The sequence below is a fragment of the Salmo salar genome, chromosome ssa20 (assembly GCF_905237065.1).
Source record: "Salmo salar chromosome ssa20, Ssal_v3.1, whole genome shotgun sequence".
NCBI lineage: Eukaryota > Metazoa > Chordata > Actinopteri > Salmoniformes > Salmonidae > Salmo > Salmo salar.
In genome coordinates, this window is record NC_059461.1 from 69718664 (window position 1) to 69741667 (window position 23004).

General features: G+C 44.4%; 1 protein-coding gene across 3 annotated transcripts in view; it reads right to left on the reverse strand.

The window, feature by feature from the left end:
- LOC106581230 (galactosylgalactosylxylosylprotein 3-beta-glucuronosyltransferase 1) overlaps positions 1 to 22211 on the reverse strand; it is a 109573-nt gene extending 87362 nt beyond the window's left edge. For 2 of the 3 annotated variants that reach the window (XM_014163149.2, XM_014163148.2), the window contains exon 1: positions 21654 to 22211. The gene's annotated coding sequence lies outside the window, so the exon portion shown is untranslated. The remainder of the gene's footprint in view (positions 1 to 21653) is intronic. The other variant, XM_014163150.2, reaches the window with a different exon arrangement.
- Between the last annotated feature and the right edge of the window lie 793 nt (positions 22212 to 23004).

The following is a 23004-nucleotide window of genomic DNA, read 5'->3' on the forward strand; positions in this document are numbered from 1 at the left end:
GGCCTCAACCCTCAGTATCTGTGGTGGTGTGAGCCGAGCCAGTGTGAGCCATCCGACACACCACAGCACAGCCCTACTTGAAATGCTTCTGAACAACGACATCAACAGAGCTGTTCTCCGACCTGTCATCTCTCACTCTCTCTGCTGCTGCTCCTGACACTGTTTGACAGCGCTGAACCGGGTTAGACACTGATGCACAAGCCTCTCTGCTCTTCCACACCAAATCACATTTTATGTGACTAATTGGAGCTATTATGCAAAAGCATTATTTTCTCTTCACAGCGACTAAACGTCAAACTATAATTGAATCAATAATCAAGCGTGGCGAGAGGTGGAAGTTTGGGATTGATTAAACAGAGCTCCTGTTATGGGGCGAGGGAGAGCATGTATTGACGTTATGCAATGTATCGGTGTGTGGGTTTGGTTTTTGTAGATGCCATGTCGAATACTGGCTTTGTGAGTCCAGCCATGCCAGCACTACACTGAGAGAAATCACTAACTTATCAATAATTCAAGTAGACTATATACAGCTGTCTCTCTGCTGTAAATATGTTTATAACTGCTAGTCAACACAGCAACATATGCTGTCTACATTAACCTCAAGTAACTCCAGCAAAATGCGTAAATCAGACGGCGTCCAGTGCCAATCCTGTTTCATACTTTGTAACGGGGATGATTGAGCCGCTGAAGCAGAAAATGAGTTAGCATTCAGGGCCTGTGGAGAAAATGGTCATGGTCTTAATAATGTGTTTGTGGGGGATTAGTAAATCTGATTGGTCTCAGATCTAAAAACATTCAGTCAATAGATTTTGTAATGGGCTAACCCTCTGCATTACTGCTGTTGCCTTGTCAGCTTTTTACAGGGAGCTACACTGTACCCGGTGGATTGAGCAACACAGGTGGAAGTGAGAGTGCAATGGCATTAGTATGCAGTGGGGAACTGCGAGGGCCTTCAACGCCTTCAAAGAAGGCCCAATGATTAGTTTTAAAATGTAAATGTACCTTTTAATTAATATTTCATATTTTCAATAAGATTTCAATAATATTCTAATTATATTATTATTTTCAATTATATTGTGATTTAAAGGGATACTTTGGTAATTTTACATTTAGACTGTAACACATCAAAATGTGGAAATAGTCAAGGGGTGTGAATACTTTCTGAAGGCACTGTAGACAGAAGGCATCTGCCATTCAACTGAATAAACTGGTGGGTTGTTTAGCAACAAAACCAATGTTTGCGCAACCGTGGAGCAAAACATTGTTGCTAGCTATCTGACCATCCAGAATCATAACAGCACATGGCCTCCTGCCCCATCAACGCGCGTGCATTGTTTTTGTTATGTTGTCAGCTAACCCGTCTATTAGGGCAGCATTTTGGGGTGACAGTGGAATCAACCAATCATATTTTGACTTGTAATGGCTGTGACCGTTTTTACAAAAACCTATGCGAGAAGTAGTTTTCCCCACAGTCTAGCTAGCTAGCTTTTGTTGTAGGCTAGAATTTAGCCGCTGCAGCAGGTGTTATTGAAGAGGATGTTGTTGCTAATTAGTTAGTTTCGCCCATTTCAAGATTAACTTTCAACAAAAAGTTACGTTTCAAATGGTCATCATCTGGTGAGTGGAACTGTGTTTTCTATTGCAGCTCGATTGCTGTTGTTAGCTATTTCTTTGAAAATAACTTATGTGTGTGAAACACCCCAGCTAGCAATGAGGAATCGGCCCAGAAGTGACCTTCCTCTGGGGGGCTGGAACTGATTGAATCAGCCCGGAATCGGGTGTTGGACTCGGCCCGGAATCAAAATGAATGACTGCCCAGAATCGGCCCAAGTACATCAGGCCGTTTCCGTCTACCGGAATTCACCCGACTTTGCCAGCATCTTACCAGAATCCCCCCAGAAGTGGCCCGATGCAAATTTAAATAAATATATACAAAATTACCCAATTTTGTAATTTTAAGTATTACTATTATACATTTTATACATACAAATTATACCCATCCACAAAAAAAACATTTTGTGCAGGAGGAAACACCATACACCTGGTGACTGTGTCACTACAGCACGATGGCCAAACCCTCCCCTAACTCGGACAGCTCTGGGCCAATTGCACGTAGCCTCATGGGTCTCGAACCAGCATCTGAAGCAACGCAGTTTACATTGTGATGCAGTGTCTTAGACCACTGCGCCACTCGGGAGGCTCGGGAAGTTTTAATGCTTATTAATTGCCTTGCACAAAGTATCAAAATACAAAAATACTACACAGCAGTCTTAAAGAATTTAATTTAAATGTTAATTGTATTTTTTGAACACAAACAATGGAAAAAAAATTATGAAATGTTAATTATATAAAGCAGCCCATGTAATCATCTGCCAGAGAGTAGCCTCAATTTGCCCGATCTCCAAGTAATACATTTGGGCCAGATAACTCACACCGGAATCGGCCCGAGCTCAATCACCCAATCCTAGCCGTAAGTAATAATGCCGAAGGTGGCCCAGACTCGGGCCGCATGACGTCGGCTCGAGTATGACTCTCAGCTGAGAGCCCCGACTCTCAGCCGGAATCGCCCCAGATTCACTGTGCTAGCTGGGATTGTTGCGTTTAAACTTTAGATCACAGGTTACTTTGTGTGCGATTGCTGAATGTGAAAAATACATTCGCAATGGTAAGTAACAGTTGTATGTTTCGATTGGGAAATGCTTAGCTTAACCTCTATGGGGTAGGCGGGACGAATTCGTCCCACCTACGTAACAGCCACTTTAAGCCTGTGGCGCGATTTTCAAAACCTTAAAAATCCTATTACTTCAATTTCTCAAACATATGACTATTTCACAGCTATTTAAAGACAAGACTCTCGTTAATCTAACCACACTGTCCGATTTCAAAAAGGCTTTACAACGAAAGCAAAACATTAGATTATGTCAGCAGAGTACCAAGCCAGAAATAATCAGACACCCATTTTTCAAGCTAGCATATAATGTCACATAAACCCAGAAGACAGCTAAATGCAGTACTAACCTTTGATGATCTTCATCAGATGACAACCCTAGGACATTATGTTATACAATACATGCATGTTTTGTTCAATCAAGTTCATATTTATATCAAAAACCAGCTTTTTACATTAGCATGTGACGTTCAGAACTAGCATACCCCCCGCAAACTTCCGGAGGAATTCGCTAACATTTTACTAAATTACTCACGATAAACGTTCACAAAAAGCATAACAATTATTTTAAGAATTATAGATACAGACCTCCTCTATGCACTCGATATGTCCGATTTTAAAATAGCTTTTTGGTGAAAGCACATTTTGCAATATTCTAAGTACATAGCCCAGGCATCACGGGCTAGCTATTTAGACACCCGGCAAGTTTAGCACTCACCATAATCATATTTACTATTATAAAAGTTTGATTACCTTTTGTTGTCTTCGTCAGAATGCACTCCCAGGACTGCTACTTCAATAACAAATGTTGGTTTGGTCCAAAATAATCCATAATCCAAAAAATCGAAATATTCCATTACCGTACTTCGAGGCATGTCAACCGCTGTTTAAAATCCATTTTTATGCCATTTTTCTCGTAAAAAAGCGATAATATTCCGACCGGGAATGTCCATTTAGCTAAACTGAGGAAAGTAAACAAAGCTTTCGGTCGACGCGGGCACGCGCCTGAGTCTCACAGTACTGTAACCAGCCACTACCCAAACGCGCTACTTTGTTTCAGCCAGAGCCTGCAAAGCCACGATTCAGCTTTTTGCCACCTTCTGAGACCCTATGGCAGCCGTAGGAAGTGTCACGGGACAGCTAAGATCCTCACTCTTCAATAAACAGAGACAAGAAGAACGACACCTTGTCAGACAGGCCACTTCCTGCCTGAAACCTTGTCAGGTTTTTGCCTGCCAAATGAGTTCTGTTATACTCACAGACACCATTCAAACAGTTTTAGAAACTTTAGGGTGTTTTCTATCCATATGTAATAAGTATATGCATATTCTAGTTACTGGGTAGGAGTGGTAACCAGATTAAATCGGGTACGTTTTTTATCCAGCCGTGTCAATACTGCCCCCTATCCTAAACAGGTTAATGGTTGTGCTTTTCTATTGTAATGATTGGGACCTACTGGCTTATTATGTCCTTGTGAAATGGCTGCTTATTCTGTAACATCATGCTGTGTGTGACTGCTGTCTTTCTATCGGCCCCATGTGTTTAACAAAAAGTAACCTCTCGCACATGGAGTGCGTTGCATTCTACATTTGCTGTCCTTTCAGTATCACAAGCCTGTCACACTCACATACTTTGTGTCACTGTTGTCGCTTTAAGTGATAGTGTGATAGTGATGGCGTTAGTTTTCCATGGGTTGTGTAAGCAGTGTGGTTGTTGTTGTTGCTAGTAGCATTATCAATGTGGTGCTGTCTCTGTGTGAGTGGCAGGCCAAACAATGGCTCAGTCTCATGCCTGTTTGATTCAGTTGGACCTGCTAAGTGATGCTAAGTTTCTGTTATTTTTCTTGATTTTTGAGTTTGGCACAACGTGTTGAAAGATTTTTTTACCCTCACTGAAGGCCTAGGTCCAATAGCCATGGTTCGCAACTGTCTGTATGTATTCTGTCACTGGGGCATTTCTGCGTCGCTCTGGCTCACCAGGGTCTCTCTATAGGGGAGGAGGTTTCTGTACGAGGTCATTGTAGAAAGCGTGATTTGTTTTTCCTCTTTATTGTCTTTAAAGGTCATCGGCTTGTTTCCCTCCATCCATTCTGTCAGAAAATGGAGCCCAAATCTTTATTAAATCTGAAGGATTTATGACATGGCCCTTGGCTTTTGTCCACAGTGTTATTGAGGGATGTGTGTGTATTCCAGGGCTTATTGTTGTCTGCTGTTGCCATTATTACTGTTTAATCTGAGTAACCGCAGCACGGATCTTTTTAAAGAACATGATGTGTGATCTGCAAGCCTTCCAGGTGCTCATAGGGCTCCCTCTTTACACAATATACTGTATGTCTGCAAAGCGTGTTAAAACTCAACGCAGAATGCAAAGCTTACTGTCCAATTTTTATTTTTTTATTTTTTTATTTCACCTTTTTTTAACCAGGTAGGCTAGTTGAGAACAAGTTCTCATTTACAACTGCAACCTGGCCGAGATAAAGCAAAGCAGTGCGTCACAAACAACAACACAGAGTTACACATGGAATAAACAAACACAGTCAATAATACGAGAGAAAAATATATACAGTGTGTGCAAATGAGGTAAGATAAAGGAGGTAAGGCAATAAATAGGCCATAGTGGCGAAATAATTACAATATAGCAATTAAACACTGGAGTGATAGATATGCAGAAGATGAATGTGCAAGTTTAGATACTGGGGTGCAAAGGAGAAAAATAAATAAAATAAATAACAGTATGGGGATGAGGTAGTTGGACGGGCTATTTACAGACGGGCTATGTACAGGTGCAGTGATCTGTGAGCTGCTCTGACAGCTGGTGCTTAAAGTTAGTGAGGGAGATATGAGTCTCCAGCTTCAGTGATTTTTTTGCAGTTCATTCCAGTCATTGGCAGCAGAGAACTGGAAGGAAAGGCGGCCAAAGGAGGAATTGGCTTTGAGGGTGACCAGTAAAATGTACCTGCTGGAGCGCGTGCTACGGGTGGGTGCTGCTATGGTGACCAGAGAGCTGAGAAAAGGCAGAGCTTTACCTAGCAATGACTTATAGATGACCTGGAGCCAGTGGGTTTGGTGACGAATATGAAGCGAGGGCCAGCCAACGAGAGCATACAGGTTGCAGTGGTGGGTAGTAAATGGGGGATTTGGGGACAAAACGGATGGCACTGTGATAGACTGCATCCAATTTGCTGAGTAGAGTGTTGGAGGCTATTTTGTAAATGACATCGCCGAAGTCAAGGATCGGTAGGTATGGGACAGATTGGTAGGTATGGGACAGAGAAAATGAAAGCTACCCATGTTAGATAACCTCATCAAGACCATAGAACCAAACAGGTTGTCTTTGTTGATACATTAAGGGATCCTCTCAGCTAGCCTCCACACTAACCTACTGTATTATACTGTCAGCCAGTGGAGTGTAGTCCTGCACATTGCAGCCTATATTCTTCTCTGAGCTCCCCATTGGGAGGAGCACTCCACAGCCTGCGACACAAGCTGTGAGACTACCACCTAAATTATAGGTTGAGGTCATTCTGTAAGAAGGAAAGATGGGTGCAACATATACATTGTTCTGTTATGTCAGTGTTGTAGTAACACTCAGGCAGTAGACTGCTGTGTATAGAGGAGAAAACACAGCCATGCTATACCGCGCCATCCTCTCCACTCCCAGGTAGGCAGAATACAGTGTGACAGCAACATACAGGGGTGGAGTGGGGGAGATGCTGGGGTCAGGGGTCAGGGGCTGCACTAATTACTCTGCCCATAGCTACTCTGCTATTACGAATGTGTTTATGAAGGTGATGCCTTTGAATCAATGTTCTGTCTGTGTTTCTGTGTGTGTGTGTGTGTGTGTGTGTGTGTGTGTGTGTGTGTGTGTGTGTGTGTGTGTGTGTGTGTGTGTGTGTGTGTGTGTGTGTGTGTGTGTGTGTGTGTGTGTGTGTGTGTGTGCGTGTGCGTGTGTCACGTGTATCAGTGATTGTGTGTGACTGCATGTGCGTCTCATGTGGAGATGCTGCTGTAGAAAGGCAGACAGGCCTGAGAGATGTGAACATGACTGATACTACATTGCCAGCTGTCTCTAATACCCCCCTCTCCTCTCCCGTCCTTTCCTCTCTTGTCCTCTCCTCTCCTGTCTTCTCCTGTCCTTTCCTGTCCTCTCCTGTCTTTTCCTGTCCTTTCCTGTCCTCTCCTCTCCAAACACAACCCCACAGCCTCAAGGGAAGATCCAAGTGCAAACACAAAATCAGCATAATGAGATTATGCATAAAATACCTGGCTGCCGAAAGCCATTAATAAAAAGGTGAGACATGTATGAATGGCTGCAGCGGTAAACAATATCCAGTGAGCAGCAGTAACAACAGCAGTAACAGCAGCAGTAACAGCAGCAGTAACAGCAGCAGTAACAGCAGCAGTGACAACAGCAGTAACAGCAGCAGTGACAACAGCAGTAACAGCAGCAGTAACAGCAGCAGTAACAGCAGCAGTAACAGCAGCAGTAACAGCAGCAGTAACAACAGCAGTAACAACAGTAGTAACAGTGACAGCTATGGACCAAGCCACTCCGCAGGGACACAGCTGCTGTCTCAGGAGGTAAAGGGCTTTCTGGAGCGGGAGAGGGGGAGAGGGGGAGAAGGGAGAGAGGGGATAGGGAGAGTTGGGGAAAGGGGGCAAGGGACAGAGGGGAGGAGGAGGGAGGAGTGTACAATAGTGCAGACTAGGGCTGACCCTAATTAGTCGAATGGTTGACCAATAATTTTTTAGTCGAGCAGTAGTAAATATATACAGTACCAGTCAAAAGTTTGGACACACCTACTCAATCCAGGGTTTTTCTTTATTTTTTACTATTTTCTACATTGTATAATAATAGTGAAGACATCTAAACTATGAAAAAACACATATGGAATCAGTCATGTAGTAACCAAAAAAGTGTTAAACAAATCAAAATATATTTGATATTTTAGATTATTCAAAGTAGCCACCTTTGCCTTGATGACAGCTTTGCACACTCTTGGCATTCTCTCAACCAGCTTCATGAGGAATGCTTTTCCAACAGTCTTGAAGAAGTTCCCACATAGAAAAGAAAATGGCGCCAGCAGAGATGGTCATCTTGCTTCAGGTCCTTAGAAAACTATGCAGTTATTTATTTTTTATTTTTTTATTTCTTACATTGTTAGCCCAGAAAATCTCAAGTGTTATTACATGCAGCCGGGAAGAACTATTGGATATAAAAGTGATGTCAACGTACCATCATTACGACCAGGAATACGTCTTTCCAGAAGCGGATCCTTTGTTCGGACCTCCACCCTGGACATGCGATCTTATCCCAGAGGCCGACCCAAAACAACGCGGTCCCAGAGGCAGACGGATTGGCCTACTGGTCAGACTCAGAAGGCGAGCACACCATCCACCGCTTCCGACCATATTACTTGCCAAAATCCAATCTCTAGATAACAAGGTGGACGAAATTAGGGCAAGAGTTGCCTTCCAGAGAGACATCAGAGATTGTAACACTCTCTGTTTCATGGAAACATGGCTCAATCGGGATACGTGTATGTTATCAGAGTCGGTACAGCCACCTGGTTTCTTCACACATCGCACCGACAGAAACAAACATCTCTCTGGTAAGAAGAAGGGCGGGGGTGTATGCCTTATGATTAACAACTCATGGTGTAATCACAACAACATACAGGAACTCAAGTCCTTTTGTTCACCTGACCTAGAATTCCTTACAATCAAATGCCGACTGCATTATCTTCCAAGAGAATTCTCTTAGATTATAATCACAGCCGTGTTTATCCTCCCCAAGCAGATCCCTCGTCAGCCCTGAAAGAACTTCACTGGACTCTATGTAAACTGGAATCCATACATCCTGAGGCTGCATTTATTGTGGCTGGGAATTTTAACAAAGCTAACCTAAGATCAATACTTCCTATAGTCTATCAGCATATCAAATGCGCAACACGAGCTGGTAGTATTCTAGATCATTGCTACTCGAAATTCCGCGATGCATAAAAAGCCCTTCCCTCCCTTCAGCAAGTCTGACCATGACTCCATTTTGTTGCTCCCAGCCTATAGAAAGAAACTAAAACAGGAAACGTCTGTGCTCAGGTCGATACAACGCTGGACTGACCAATCGGATTCCATGCTTTAAGATTGCTTCGATCACGTGGACTGGGATATGTTCCGGATAGCCTCAGACAACAACATTGATGTATACTCTGACTCTGTGAGCGGATTTATTAGCAAGTGCATCGGAGATGTCGTACCCTCTGTGACAATTAAAACGTTCCCTAACCAGAAACCGTGGATTGATGGCAGCATTTGTGCAAACCTGAAAGCGCGAACCAGAGATTTGAGTCAGTATGTTGGCAGCAGCCAATCAATGTTAGTGATGGCTGTTTAACAGTCTCATGGCCTTGAGATAGAAGCTATTTTTCAGTCTCTCGGTCCCAGCTTTGATGTACTGACATCGCCTTCTGGATGATATCGGGGTGAATAGGCAGTGGCTCAGGTGGTTGTTGTCTTTTTGGCCTTCCTGTGACATCGGGTGGTGTAGGTGTCTTGAAGGGCAGGTAGTTTGCCCCCAGTGATGTGTTGTGCAGACCTCACTACCCTCTGGAGAGCCTTGCGTTTGTGGGCGGAACAGTTGCCGTACCAGCCGATGATACAGCCCGACAGGATGCTCTCGATTGTGCACCTGTAAAAGTTAGTGAGGGTTTTCGGTGACAAGACACATTTCTTTCAGCCTCTTCACCACACTGTCTGTTTGGGTGGACAATTTCAGTTTGTCCGTGATGTGTACGCCAAGGAACTTTCCACCTTCTCCACTGCTGTCCCGTCGATGTGGACGGGGGGTGCTCCCTTTGCTGTTTCCTGAAGTCCACGATCATCTCCTTTGTTTTGTTGATGTTGAGTGTGAGGTTGTTTTCCTGACACCACACTCCGAGGGCCCTCACCTCCTCCCTGTAGGCCGTCTCGCCATTGTTGGTAATCAAGCCTACCACTGAAGTGTCGTCTGCAAACCTGATGATTGAGTTGGAGGCGTGCATGGCCACGCAGTCATGGTTGAACAAGGAGTACAGGAGAGGGCTGAGAACGCACCCTTGTGGGGCCCCAGTATTGAGGATCAGCGGGGTGGAGATGTTGTTTCCTACCCTCACCACTTGGGGGCGGCCTGTCAGAAAGTCCAGGACCCAGTTGCAGAGGGCGGAGTTGAGACCCAGGGTCTCGAGCTTAATGACAATTTGAGGGTACTATGGTATTAAATGCTGAGCTGTAGTCGATGAACAGCATTCTTACGTAGGTATTCCTCTTGTCCAGATGGGTTAGGGCAGTGTGCAGTGTGATTGCGATTGTGTCATCAGTGGACCTATTGGGGCGGTAAGCAAATTGGAGTGGGTCTAGGGTGTCAGGTAGGGTGGAGGTGATATGATCCTTGACTAGTCTCTCAAAGCGCTTCATGATGACGGAAGTGAGTGCTACGGGGCAATAATCATTTAGCTCAGTTACCTTAGCTTTTTTGGGAACAGGAACAATGGTGGCCCTCTTGAAGCATGTGGGAACAGCAGACGGATAGGGACTGATTGAATATGTCCGTAAACACACCAGACAGCTGGTCTGTGCATGCTCTGAGGACGTGGCTAGGGATGCCGTCTGGGCCGGCAGCCTTGCGAGGGTTAACACGTTTAAATGTTTTACTCACGTTGGCTGCGGTGAAGGAGAGTCTGCAGGTTTTGGTAGCGGGCCGTGTCGGTGGCACTGTATTGTCCTCAAAGCGAGCGAAGAAGTTGTTTAGTATGTCTGGGAGCAAGACATCGGGGTCCGCAATGGGGCTGGTTTTCTTTTTGTAGTCCGTGATTGACTGTAGACCCTACCACATTCCTCTTGTGTCTGAGCCATTGAATTGCGACTCTACTTTGTCTCTATACTGACGCTTAGCTTGTTTGATTGCCTTGCGGAGGGAATAGCTACTGTTTGTATTCGGTCATGTTTCCAGTCGCCTTGCCCTGATTAAAAGCAGTGGTTCGCCCGTTCAGTTTTGCGAAAATGCTGCCATCAGTCCATGGTTTCAGGTTGGGAAAAATGTTAATAGTCGCTGTTGGTACGACATCACCGATGCACTTGCTAAAAAACTCGCTCACTGAGTCAACTTATACATCAATGTTGTTGTTGGAACGCTATCTGGAACATATACCAGTCCATGTGATCGAAGCAATCTTGAAGTGTTGAACAGACCTGAGCACGGGAATTTCCTGTTTTAGTTTCTAACTATAGGCTGGGAGCAACAAAATGGAGTCGTGGTCAGATTTGCCAAAAGGAGGGCAAGGGGGGGCTTTGTATGCATCGTGGAAATTAGAGTAACAATGATCCAGAATTTTCCCAGCCGGGTTGCGCATTCGATATGCTGATAAAACATAGGGAGCCTTGTTTTCAGATTAGTCTTATTAAAATCCCCAGCTACAATAAATGCAGCCTCAGGATATGTGGTTTTCAGTTTACATAGAGTCCAATGAAGTTCTTTCAGGGCCGTTGAGGTGTCTGCTTGGGAGTTGGGGATGTACACGACTGTGATTATAATCGAAGATAATTCTCTTGGTAGATAATGCGGTCAGCATTTGATTGTAAGGAATTGTTGGTCAGGTGAACAAAAGAACTTGAGTTCCTGTATATTGTTATGATCACACCACGTCTCGTTAATCATAAGGCATACACCCCTGCCCTTCTTCTTACCAAAGAGATGTTTGTTTCTGTCAGCGTGATGCGTGAAGAAACCAGGTGGCTGTACCGACTCTGATAACGTATCCCGAGTGAGCCATGTTTCTGTGAAACAGAGAATGTTACAATCTCTGATATCTCTCTGGAAGGCAACCCTTGCTCGGATTTCTTCTACCTTGTTGTCAAGAGACTGGACGTTGGCTAGTACTATACTCGGGAGAGGTGGGCGATGTGCCCGTCTACGGAGCCTGACCAGAAGACCGCTCCGTCTGCCCCTTCTGCGGCGCCGTTGTTTTGGGTCGCTTGCTGGGATTCGATCCATTGTCCTTGGTGGTAGACCAAACAGAGGATCCGCTTCGGGAAAGTCGTATTCCTGGTCGTAATGCTGGTAAGTTGACGTTGCTCTTATATCCAATAGTTCCTCCCGGCTGTATGTAATGAGACTTAAGATTTCCTGGGGTAACAGTGTAAGAAATAATACATAAAAAAAAAAAATACTGCATAGTTTCCTAAGAACGCGAAGCGAGGCGGCCATCTCTGTCGGCGCGGCAAAGCACCCCCTCACTGTAACACATGCGGAGATCATCCGTTCACCTACTCTGTGTCTCACAAAGACACGGCAGTTGGTACAAAAAAAATTCATTTTGACTCATCAGACCAAAGGACAGATTTCCACCTGTTTAATGTCCATTGCTCGTGTTTCTTGGCCCAAGCAAGTCTCTTCTTATTATTGTTGTCCTTTAGTAGTGGTGTCTTTGCAGAAATTCGACCATGAAGGCCTGATTCACATAGTCTCCTCTGAACAGTTGATGTTGAGATGTATTCTCTTACTTGAACTCTGTGAAGAATTTATTTGGGCTGCAATTTCTGAGGCTGTTAACTCTAATGAACTTATCCTCTGCAGCAGAGGTAACTCTGGGTCTTCCTTTCTTGTGGCAGTGCTCATGAGAGCCATTTTCATCATAGTGCTTGATGGATTTTGCGACTGCACTTGAAGGAACTTTAAAAGTTTTTGAAATGTTCTGGATTGACTGCCTGTCATGTCTTAAAGTAATGATGGACTGTCGTTTCTCTGCTTATTTGAGCTGTTCTTGCCATAATATGGTCTTTTACCACCGCTACCTTGTCACAACACAGCTGATTGGCTCAAATGCCCAAATGAACTTTTAACAAGGCACACCTTTTAATTGAAATGCACTCCAGGTGACTACCTCATGAAGCTGGTTGAGAGAATGCCAAGAGTTCAAATCTGTCATCATGGCAAAGGGTGGCAACTTCGAAGATTCTCAAATATAAAATATATTTTGATTTGTTTAACACTTTTTTTGGTCACTACATGACTCCATATGTGTTATTTCATAGTTTTGATGTCTTCACTATTATTCTACAGTGTAGAAAATAGTAAAAATAATGAAAAAACTGGAATGAGTAGGTCTGTCCAAACTTTCGACTGGCACTGCCTTCGGAAAGTATTTAGACCCTTAAACTTAAAAAAAATGTTGTTACGTTACAGCCTTATTCTAAAATGGATAAAAATAAAATAAATGTCTTGAAATATACACACAATACCCGATATTGACAAAGTGAAATTTCTGCATATTTAAAAAAATATATATTTAAAAAATACTTTATTTACATAAGTATTCATTCTCTTTGCTATGAGACTTGAAATTGAGCTCAGGCGAATCCTGTTTCCATTGACCATCCTTGAGATGTTTCTACAACTTGATTTGTGTCCACCTGTAGCATTCAATTGATTGGCATGATTTGGAAAGGCACACATCTGTCTATATAGGGTACCACAGTTGACAGTGCATGTCAGAGGATAAACCAAGCCATGAGGTCAAAGGAATTGTCCGTAGAGCTCGGAGACAGGATTATGTCGTAGGCACAGATCTGGGGAAGTGTACCAATGACTGCAGCATTGAAGGTCCCCAAGAACACAGTGGCCTCCAAATGGAAGAAGTGTGGAACCACCAAGACACTTGCTAGAGCTGGCCGGCCTGCCAAACTGAGCAATCGGGTGAGAATGGCCTTGGTCAGGAAGGTGACCAAGAAACCTGATGGTCACTCTGACAGAGCTCTAGTGTTCCTCTGCGGAGATGGGAGAACCTTCCAGAAGGACAACCATCTCTGCAGCACTCCACCAATCAGACCTTATGGTAAATTGGCCAGACAGAAGCCACTCCTCAGTAAAAGGCACGTGACAGCCCGCTTGGAGTTTGTCAAAAGGCACCAAAAGACTCTCAGACCATGAGAAACAAGATTCTCTGGTCTGATAAAACCAAGATTTAACTCTTTGGCCTGAATGTCAAGCGTCACGTCTGGAGGAAACCTGGCATCATGCCTGCGGTGAAGCATGGTGGTAGCAGCATCATGCTGTGGGGATGTTTTTCAGCGGCAGGGACTGGGAGACTAGTCAGGATCGAGGCAAAGATGAACAGAGCAAAGTACAGAGAGATCCTTGATGAAAACATGCTCCAAAGCTCTCAGGACCTCAGACTGAGGGCGAAGGTTCACCTTCCAACAGGACAACGACCCTAAGCATACAGTCAAGATAACGCAGGAGTGGCTTCAGGACAAGTCTCAGAATGTCCTTCTGTGGCCCAGCCAGAGCCCGGACTTGAACCAGATCGAACATCTCTGGAGAGACCTGAAAATATCTGTGCAGCGACGCTCCCCATCCAACCTGACAGAGCTTAAGAGGATCTGCAGAGAAGAATGTGAGAACCCCCCCCCCAAATACAGGTGTGCCAAGCTTGTAGCGTCATACCCAAGAAGACTCGAGGCTGTAATCGCTGGCAAAGGTGCTTCAACAAAGTACTGAGAAAGGGTCTGAATACCTATGTAAATGGGAAGTTTCATTTTTTTTTATTTTTATAAATTAGCAATATTTTCAAAAACCGTTTTTGCTTTGTCATTACGGGGTAATGTGTGTACATTGATGAGGATTATTCTTTTTTTTAATAATCAATTTTAGAATAAGGCTGTAACATAACAAAATGTGGAAAAAGTCTAGTGTTCTCAGTGAGCTAATCCATTTCGGAAGCCTAGACTTAAAGCCCATTTTTGCTTAACCCGAAAATGTGGTCGGTGGCTCCATATGTGTGACACAATTGCGGACCCTCTAGAGGCATGCAGAGGCCAAATCGAGCTCCATACTGCATCACCATGCTCCTCTCAAATGTTGTAACAATGCGGAGGGCTATGTATAGCTCTAATCAATCAGTTGAAAGAACAGACCACTTTCGGTTGACAAATATTGTTTTTAGTCTGGGACAGCTCTACAGCAGAAAAACGCAAGCAGCAAGCGCAATGCCCAATGGAGCGTAATCTAAGACACCACAACATCCTCTTACAGCTTTAGGCCTGGCAGGTTGAGTACAATTTATTATGCATTTGCTTTTCAGCTGTTTATTAAAAGGCCAGTGGAGACTGGTGGTGGTGAGGCTATCATGAGGCTATCAGACCAGAGAGGAAGTGGAGAGCGGTGCAAAATAATCCCTACTTTCCTCCCGCTCTCCGTCCCTCGCTCCATCCCTCCCTGATGTCGGCGTGTAACTGGTGGTGGCAGCTCTGAGTGAATGAATAATGTAGCACAAAGGGGTCTGGCCACGCTGGCGTCACTCTGGGAACAATCGCTGTGGTTAATATTCATTGCATGGAGATTTGCAGGGTAAAGGGAGAGCCCCTATGAATCACTTTACACTCTGCTTCCTCACAGCAAAATTCCTCTAGCTCTGTAATCTGAATGTAAAGGTGGCAGATGCCATGTCACTGGTGGCAAGACTGCCCTGGTTTTACTGTTGCCCAGTCTGGGATAGGATGGATGCAGACTGAGGGGAGAGTTTCTCTCTCTGTGAAATAGAGCAGGTGTGTTTGTGTGAAGAGTGCTACGCTATGCTCTACTCGCTCCTGTACCCTTTCCACACATTGCCTCAGGCTGGTTAAAATCCCTGAATCTGCTGCAAACCCTACTGCATTCAAACAGCAAAACAACATGTTTCGAGCCGACATCAAAAATGTTGTGTATTTCACCCAGTGGAACAAGGTTGAAGAAATATATCAGTGCAGTCAGAATGAAAGTAGATGGTCTTTACAAGCAGCCACATGCTGGCCTTAACTTAGCTCTAGAACCTTGCCGATCTCTTTAAAACTTTATGGCAGAGTTTTGGCTACAGTGGCCAGGTCTTTTCTCCTCTAACCCGGCCTGTCATTCATACCCAGTGCGTCGGGCTGTGAAGTATGCATGGCGGGGATATAAATGTTAACCCACGAGTTATGGCTGACCGTTCTGGGCAAGCGTGGCCAAATGTGTATTTTGTACCATCAGCATTCTACACTATGTACTGTAGGTCCCACGTGATACTGTGTGTCACAGAATCCAATGACAGGCCCTGTTCAATAAAGTAGATTTGGATGCTATTTGCTGAGAGAGAGAGAGAGAGAGAGAGAGAGAGAGAGAGAGAGAGAGAGAGAGAGAGAGAGAGAGAGAGAGAGAGAGAGAGAGAGAGAGAGAGAGAGAGAGAGAGAGAGAGAGAGAGAGAGAGAGAGAGAGAGAGAGAGAGAGAGAGAGAGAGAGAGAGAGAGAGAGAGAGAGAGAGAGAGAGAGCGCGCTGTCACTCGGGTGAGAGAACAGCTGGGTGTTGGGCTGCCTCATGCCAGGAAACAACATGGATATGCCAGGTGCTGACACCAAATCCATGTACAGTTTCACTGTCGTTTGGACTAAAATGCATCGGTTTGAATGCTATGTCCAAGTATGGGTTAAGAACACTGATATGGCAGTGATAAGTCAAAATTCTATTTTACCATAATCCTTAAAATTATTACATAAATTATTACTGGGTGGTTCGAGCACTGAATGCTGATTGGCTGACAGACGTACATTTGTTCAATCATAGCCATGGTATAAAATACATAATCAACTCTGGGCTCTATGCATTCTCTGGATAATAATGCAACTCTGTGAAAGGTCACACCTTCCTCATCTTCAATATTTTCAAGAGAAGATTATCCCTTACTTAACCAATCCAATTTTTTTCTAGTGCCCTCTTTTTTTCCTTTCAACAGTGGCCTGTAGTGGCTTGTTCAACATGACATCTACAAAAACATGTTTGCCCAGAATCATGATGTTATGATGGGTGTCAGCATATTTGGACTGGACGAGTTGAAATTTCAAGGAAACTTGGTTTTTCCAACTTGACACATGCGTATGGACTTGGGACAGTGTCCCAGACTGGGGTAATTGCAGCCACATCGAGCTGTCTTTTCCAATGAGAGCACTGGGAGCCTCTGTTAATAACGTTAGAATACTACCCTGCGGCACAATCCTAGCTCTAATTGAATGATTTTTACATTTAGCTATTGGGCCCAGAAAGCTTATTACTGCTTGCCTTCTGCCCAGACCATCCCAACCATCCTAGTGCTGCCAATGTAAAATAAAATGGGTGAGGGGTTATAGTCCATCTCGTTAACTGAGGCATGGGCATCTTATTAGCATAATAGGCTAAACATGCTGCCCGTTGTCCTGACTAGATCTGGAATGTAGGACAGAACATCAGACAATGGTTTTCTGTTTCCAGAGTGGGGGAGGTGCTGGATGTGTAAGTAGGGGTGACTGGGGCACAAGGTAACACGAGCACAATGTATAACTAAATAACTCAAATGAGAAACCACTTAGAAAACTGTTATTCAATGTGCTAGTGCTTGATTAGCTAGGAAGGTTTGCTTAAATCATTTTTTGTTTTATTGACCTTTTTTTTTTCAGGCCGAATTCTAAATATTCTTGCTGCCTCTTTTTTATTATTGATCTGTGGAACATTCCCCATGTATTTAATAATTTATCATTTTTATCAGCAATAAGTGGTCTTTTGATTTGTATAGTTGATTACAATAATTATGGTATTTTCTTGCAAGACTCATATTAGACTCAGACTTGAAATGGGGGTACATTGTAACATTTGTTCAAACTAAAGCCTGACCTAAAACTCTGATATTTTATATGGTATTTAGACACGTTCAGATAATGATATAAAATCAGTTCTTTACATGAAGTTTGCCAGTACCATAAAAAAATGGAAAAAGTAATATTTGCACTTTTCAATGGTAAAAGTATCTTAAACATTTTGGCTACTACATTTTAGGTCAATATGACATGCCTAAAAGATCAAATGAAAATATAATATTTTGCCCATATAGTGTATTTTAATCCAAATATCAGTTTTAAATCAGAGCAGTTTTCAATTATTACCCCTCATTTTTACCATTGAAGACCGTGTTACAATTAACCCCGCATCCTGTTATTCAAACCTCTCTTTGTCCCAGTTTGTAATCCCCACATGTTTTAAGATGACCACAATCATCCTTCTTCCTAAGAATTCCAAGGCTTCATGCTACACTGATTACTTCCCTGTAGCACTCACTTCTGTAATAATGAAGTGCTTCGAGAGGCTGGTTATAGCACACATTAACTCCACCATCTCAGCTACCCTAGACCCACTCCAATTTGCTTACTGCTCCAACAGATCCATAGATGACACAATCTCAATTGCTCTCAACACTGCCCTCATCCACCTAGATAAGAGGAATACCTTTGTGAGAATGCTGTTCATTGTCTACAGCTCAGTGTTCAACACCATTATCCCCTCCAAGCTCGTACCCTCCCTCTGCAACTGGATCCTGGACTTCCTGACGGGCTGGCCCCAGGGTGTGAGGGTAGGCAACATCACCTTCACCACGCTGACCCTTAACACACGCTTAGTCCCCTCCTGTACTCCCTGTTCACCCAAGACTGTGTGGCCACGCACGACTCCAACACCATTATCAAGTTCGCTGACGACACGACAGTGGTAGGTCTGTTCACTGGCGACGATGAGTCAGCCTATAGGGAGGTCAGTGACCTGGCAGTGTGCTTGCCGGAGCAGCAAACTCTCCCTCAACGTCAGCAAGACAAAGGAGATGATCGTGGACTACAGGAAACGGGGGGGGTGCGCACGCCCCCATCCACATCGACTGGGTGGCAGTGGAGCAGGTAGACAGCTTCAAGTTCCTCAGTGCCAGATCACTAAAGACTTAAAATGGTCCAAACACCCACGTCCAGTCGTGAAGAAAGCGTGCCAGTGCCTCTTCCCCCTCAGGAGGTTTGGCATGGGCCCTCAAATCCTGAAAAGGTTCATCAGCTGTACCATTGAGAGCATATTGACTGGCTGCATCACTGCTAGGTATGGAAATACCACCGCCCTCGATCTCATGGCGCTACAGGGATTTGTGCGGACAGCCAGTATATCACTGGGGCCGAGCTCACTGCCATCCAGGACCTCTATAAACGGCGGTGTGAAAAGAAGGCCCGGAAAATCGTTAAACGACCCCAACCACCCAAGCCATAGACTATTTTCTCTGCTGCTGCACGGAAAGAGGTACCGGTGCATCAAGTCTGACACCAACAGACTCTTGAACAGCTTCTATCCCGAAGCAAAACTACTGATAAATAGCTCACAAAATAGCTACATGGACTGAGTTTACCTTGCATATTTTTTACCTTTTATTTCAAAATTTTCCACACTCACAGGGCGCTCACACACACTGTTACTCCAACACACACACAAACACTCACTTCATAATTTTCTCACTCATACATAATATGCACATACATTTATACTGACTCCACACACTCACACACCCACTCACATGCAAGCTGCTGCTACTCTGTTTATCTTATATCCTGTTGCCTATAGTCACCTTACCCCTATACACATCTAGTATCCCTGTAAATATAGTATTGGAACTGACTTTTTAAATATGTCCTGTATATAAACAGCAAAAAAAGAAACATCCCTTATTCAGGACCCTGTCTTTCAAAGATAATTAGTAAAAATCTAAACTTCACAGATCTTCATTGTAAAGGGTTTAAACACTGTTTCCCATGCTTGTTCAATGAACCATAAACAATTAATTAACATGTGGTTAAGACACTAACAGCTTACAGACGGTAGGCAATTCAGGTCAAATTTATGAAAACTTAGGACACTAAAGAGGCCTTTCTACCGACTCTGAAAAACACCAACAGAAGGATGCCCAGGGTCCCTGCTCATCTGCGTGAACGTGCCTTAGGCATGCTGCAAGGAGGCATGAGGACGGCAGATGTGGCCAGGGCAATACATTGCAATGTCTGAACTGTGAGGCGCCTAAGACAGCACTACAGGGAGACAGGACAGACAACTGATCATCCTCGCAGTGGCAGACCACGTGTAACAACACCTGCACAGGATCGGTACATCTGAACATCACACCTGTGGGACAGGTACAGAATGGGAACAACTGCCCGAGTTACACCAAGAATGCACAATCCCTCCATCAGTGCTCAGACTGTCTGCAATAGGCTGAGAGAGGCTGGACTGAGGGCTTGTAAGGCAGGTCCTCACCAGACATCACCGGCAATAACGTTGCCTATGGGCACAAACCCACCATCGCTGGACCAGACAGGACTGACAAAAAGTGTTCTTCACTGACGAGTCGCGGTTTTGTCTCACCAGGGGTGATGGTCGGATTTGCGTTTATCGTCGAATGGAGTGAGCGTTACACCGAGGCCTGTACTCTGGAGCAGGATCGATTTGGAGGTGGAGGGTCCATCATGGTCTGGGGTGGTGTGTCACAGCATCATCAGACTGAGCTTGTTGTCAATGCAGGCAATCTCAACGCTGTGCTTTACAGGGAAGACATACTCCTCACACATGTGGTACCCTTCCTGCAGCCTCATCCTGACATGACCCTCCAGCATGACAATGCCACCAGCCATACTGCTCGTTCTGTGCGTGATTTCCTGCAAGACAGGAATGTCAGTGTTCTGCCATGGGAAGCGAGGAGCATGGATCTCAATCCCATTAAGCACATCTGGGACCTGTTGCATCCGAGGGTGAGGGCTAGGATCATTCCCCCCAGAAATGTCCGGGAACTTGCAGGTGCCTTGGTGGAAGAGTGGGGTAACATCTCACAGCATTAACTGGCAAATCTGGTGCAGTCCATGAGGAGGAGATGCACTGCAGTACTTAATGCAACTGGTACTGACCGTTACTTTGACCACCCTTTGTTCAGGAACACATTATTCAATTTCTGTTAGTCACATGTCTGTGGAGTGTACAAACGCCTTCCTAATATTGAGATTCACCCCCTTTTGCCCTCAGAACAGCTTCAATTTGTGTACAAAATGTTAGGAACACCTGCTCCTTCCATAACATAGACTGACCAGGTGAATCCAGTTGAAAGCTAGGATCCCTTATTGATGTTACTTGTTAAATCCCTTACAATCCATGTAGATGAAGGGGAGGTAGGTAAGTATGCTTACTTACTTACTTTATTGTGTATTTCAAAACTTGTGGGTGGGGGGCATTTTACTTCTGCCACTTTCGGTTGAATTGTAAACGACTGGAATGGCCTAGAAATGTTGTTGCAGTGTGTAATGGTAGCTTAGATATGCATGTTGTTTGGATAAAAATCTACCTCAAATAATATTAAAAAAATAAGCAAAAGTGTTTGTGCCCTGGTCTCCACTACACATCTACTGTGTTAGTACAAAAGTGACTGTTAGTACAGTGTTAATACACTGACACCTGTGTCTGAGAAGGGAGCAAACACAGAAACTGCATCATAGCCCAAGGAGTCGCAAGGGTAGAGTACCTGTCGAAAATGAGAAAATACATCCACTCTCCAGAAATAGCCTATGAGTTTGGCTTATGTCTGTTTTTCTAAGCCAGTGCCCTTTTTGTTTCTCTGGACACACTTGTTATTTCTTGTTAGAGGTGGTGAAGGGTTCCCCTGAGTCGCCAGGGAAACAGTGCTGCCTGACGGTCCAGGGTTCAGAAAACAAGCAGTGCGTTCTTTCTCTTAGTGTGTTTGTGTACTGTCTGTACTCTCACTATTTGAGCAGGAAGGAGCATGATTATGGGGATTATCATTGATTCCTCATGTCAGTCAGTCAGTCACTCGGTTAGGCCATCAGATTCCCTGCTCTTTCACACTGCCTGCATGGCTCTGTAGTCTACTGCATACAATATGCATGGCTTAAATCTCCAACAGTTCCACAATGCTGCTACAGCTACACATGTACAGGGACTCAGGACAAAGATGGCAATCTTCCCTCATGTTAGGATTTTTATCAGCATTAAAAAAATGTAATCTTCATGATTATAATGTCTCTGTTGCTCCTGCTGCAAGTACCGCTTTGCATTTCTACTGATGGGTGTAATCAGGCATGGAGAGTGAGAGACATAAATATTATTTACCTTATCCGTAGACTTCAGTGACGGACTGCTATTCCTACCACATGCTATGGAAGGACTCCCATTCATTATCAAAGTCCTGCTTTTGTCCCTGCTTGTTGTGCCTCTTTCTGCTTCTCTGTGTGCCTTGTCATAGACAGAGGCAGCTTTCAAAGCATCCCTTTATTTTATCCCGCTGTGGCAGCTGACACCGGTATTCAAGCCTTGGATGATGGATGGAGAAAAGAGGGAAACTAAAAGACAGAGAAGAAGAATTTCTCCAGCTTAATTTTCTTTCCTTCTCTTCTCCGTGCAGGCTCACACACAAACACATGCGAACGAGGGGGGATGTCAGAGAGAGACGGCGACGTGTTTTGCTCCGTGGTAGTCCTTCTTCTCCTCCTCTCTATATCTGTCCCTCCCTCCCTCTCTCTGTCTATCTCTGTCTCTGTTAACGCGACTCGGCGGTTGTCACAGAGACAGGCTGTGCTGTGCTGTCGTAACGGGGGAGATGGCTCTTTGCGTGGAGAGACATGTGTGAATGTCTTTATGTGGGACTAAAGTAGCCTCTCTTAGGCAAGACAGAGACCCCCTTCCCCTTATAGAAATGGTCTCGCTAATGGCATGTACCATTAAGGCTCAGAGCAGGGTTGGCTGCAGCAGAGAGAGAGAGGGATCAGGGAATAGAGAGAGGCATGTGGATACATTTTATTTTAACTTCATTTAACAAGGAAAGTCAGTAAAGAACAAATTCTTATTTTACAATGACAGCCTACCCCAGCCAAACCCTCCCCTAACCCGGACGACGCTGGGCCAATTGTGCGCCGCCCTATGAGTCTCCTGATCACGGCCGGTTGTGATACAGCCTGGGATTGAACCAGGGTCTGTAGTAATGCCTCTAGCACTGAGATGCAGTGCATTAGACGCCTGCGCCACCCGGGAGCCATCAAAGAAAGGAAACATGGTGAGCTGAGCGTAGTCCTCATATATTCCCACCTCACTCCTTTCTGGAATAGTTCTCCTTTTCCTCATTTATTTTTTACCTTTTTACCTTATACATGCCAGGATCCTTGTTATGCACACTGTTTCTCTGTAAGTGATCCAGCCAGTTAACCATACTGTATGTAATTCCCCCTACCACTACTGAAGGCTGTTTTATCACACAGCCCCCAACCCCCTTTTCACCATGGTATATGTGTGACCTCACTTTCAGAATTCCCCATCTCCAATATATCCGTGGAACATTTTTGGAAATGCTCAGAATTATTGTGGCAGAACACATGCATTATTTCTGGAAGAACTGTAAACTTGTTGCAAATAAAGCATACATACACGCATGACTGACTGCACAATCAAACGTGTGTGCACAAACACA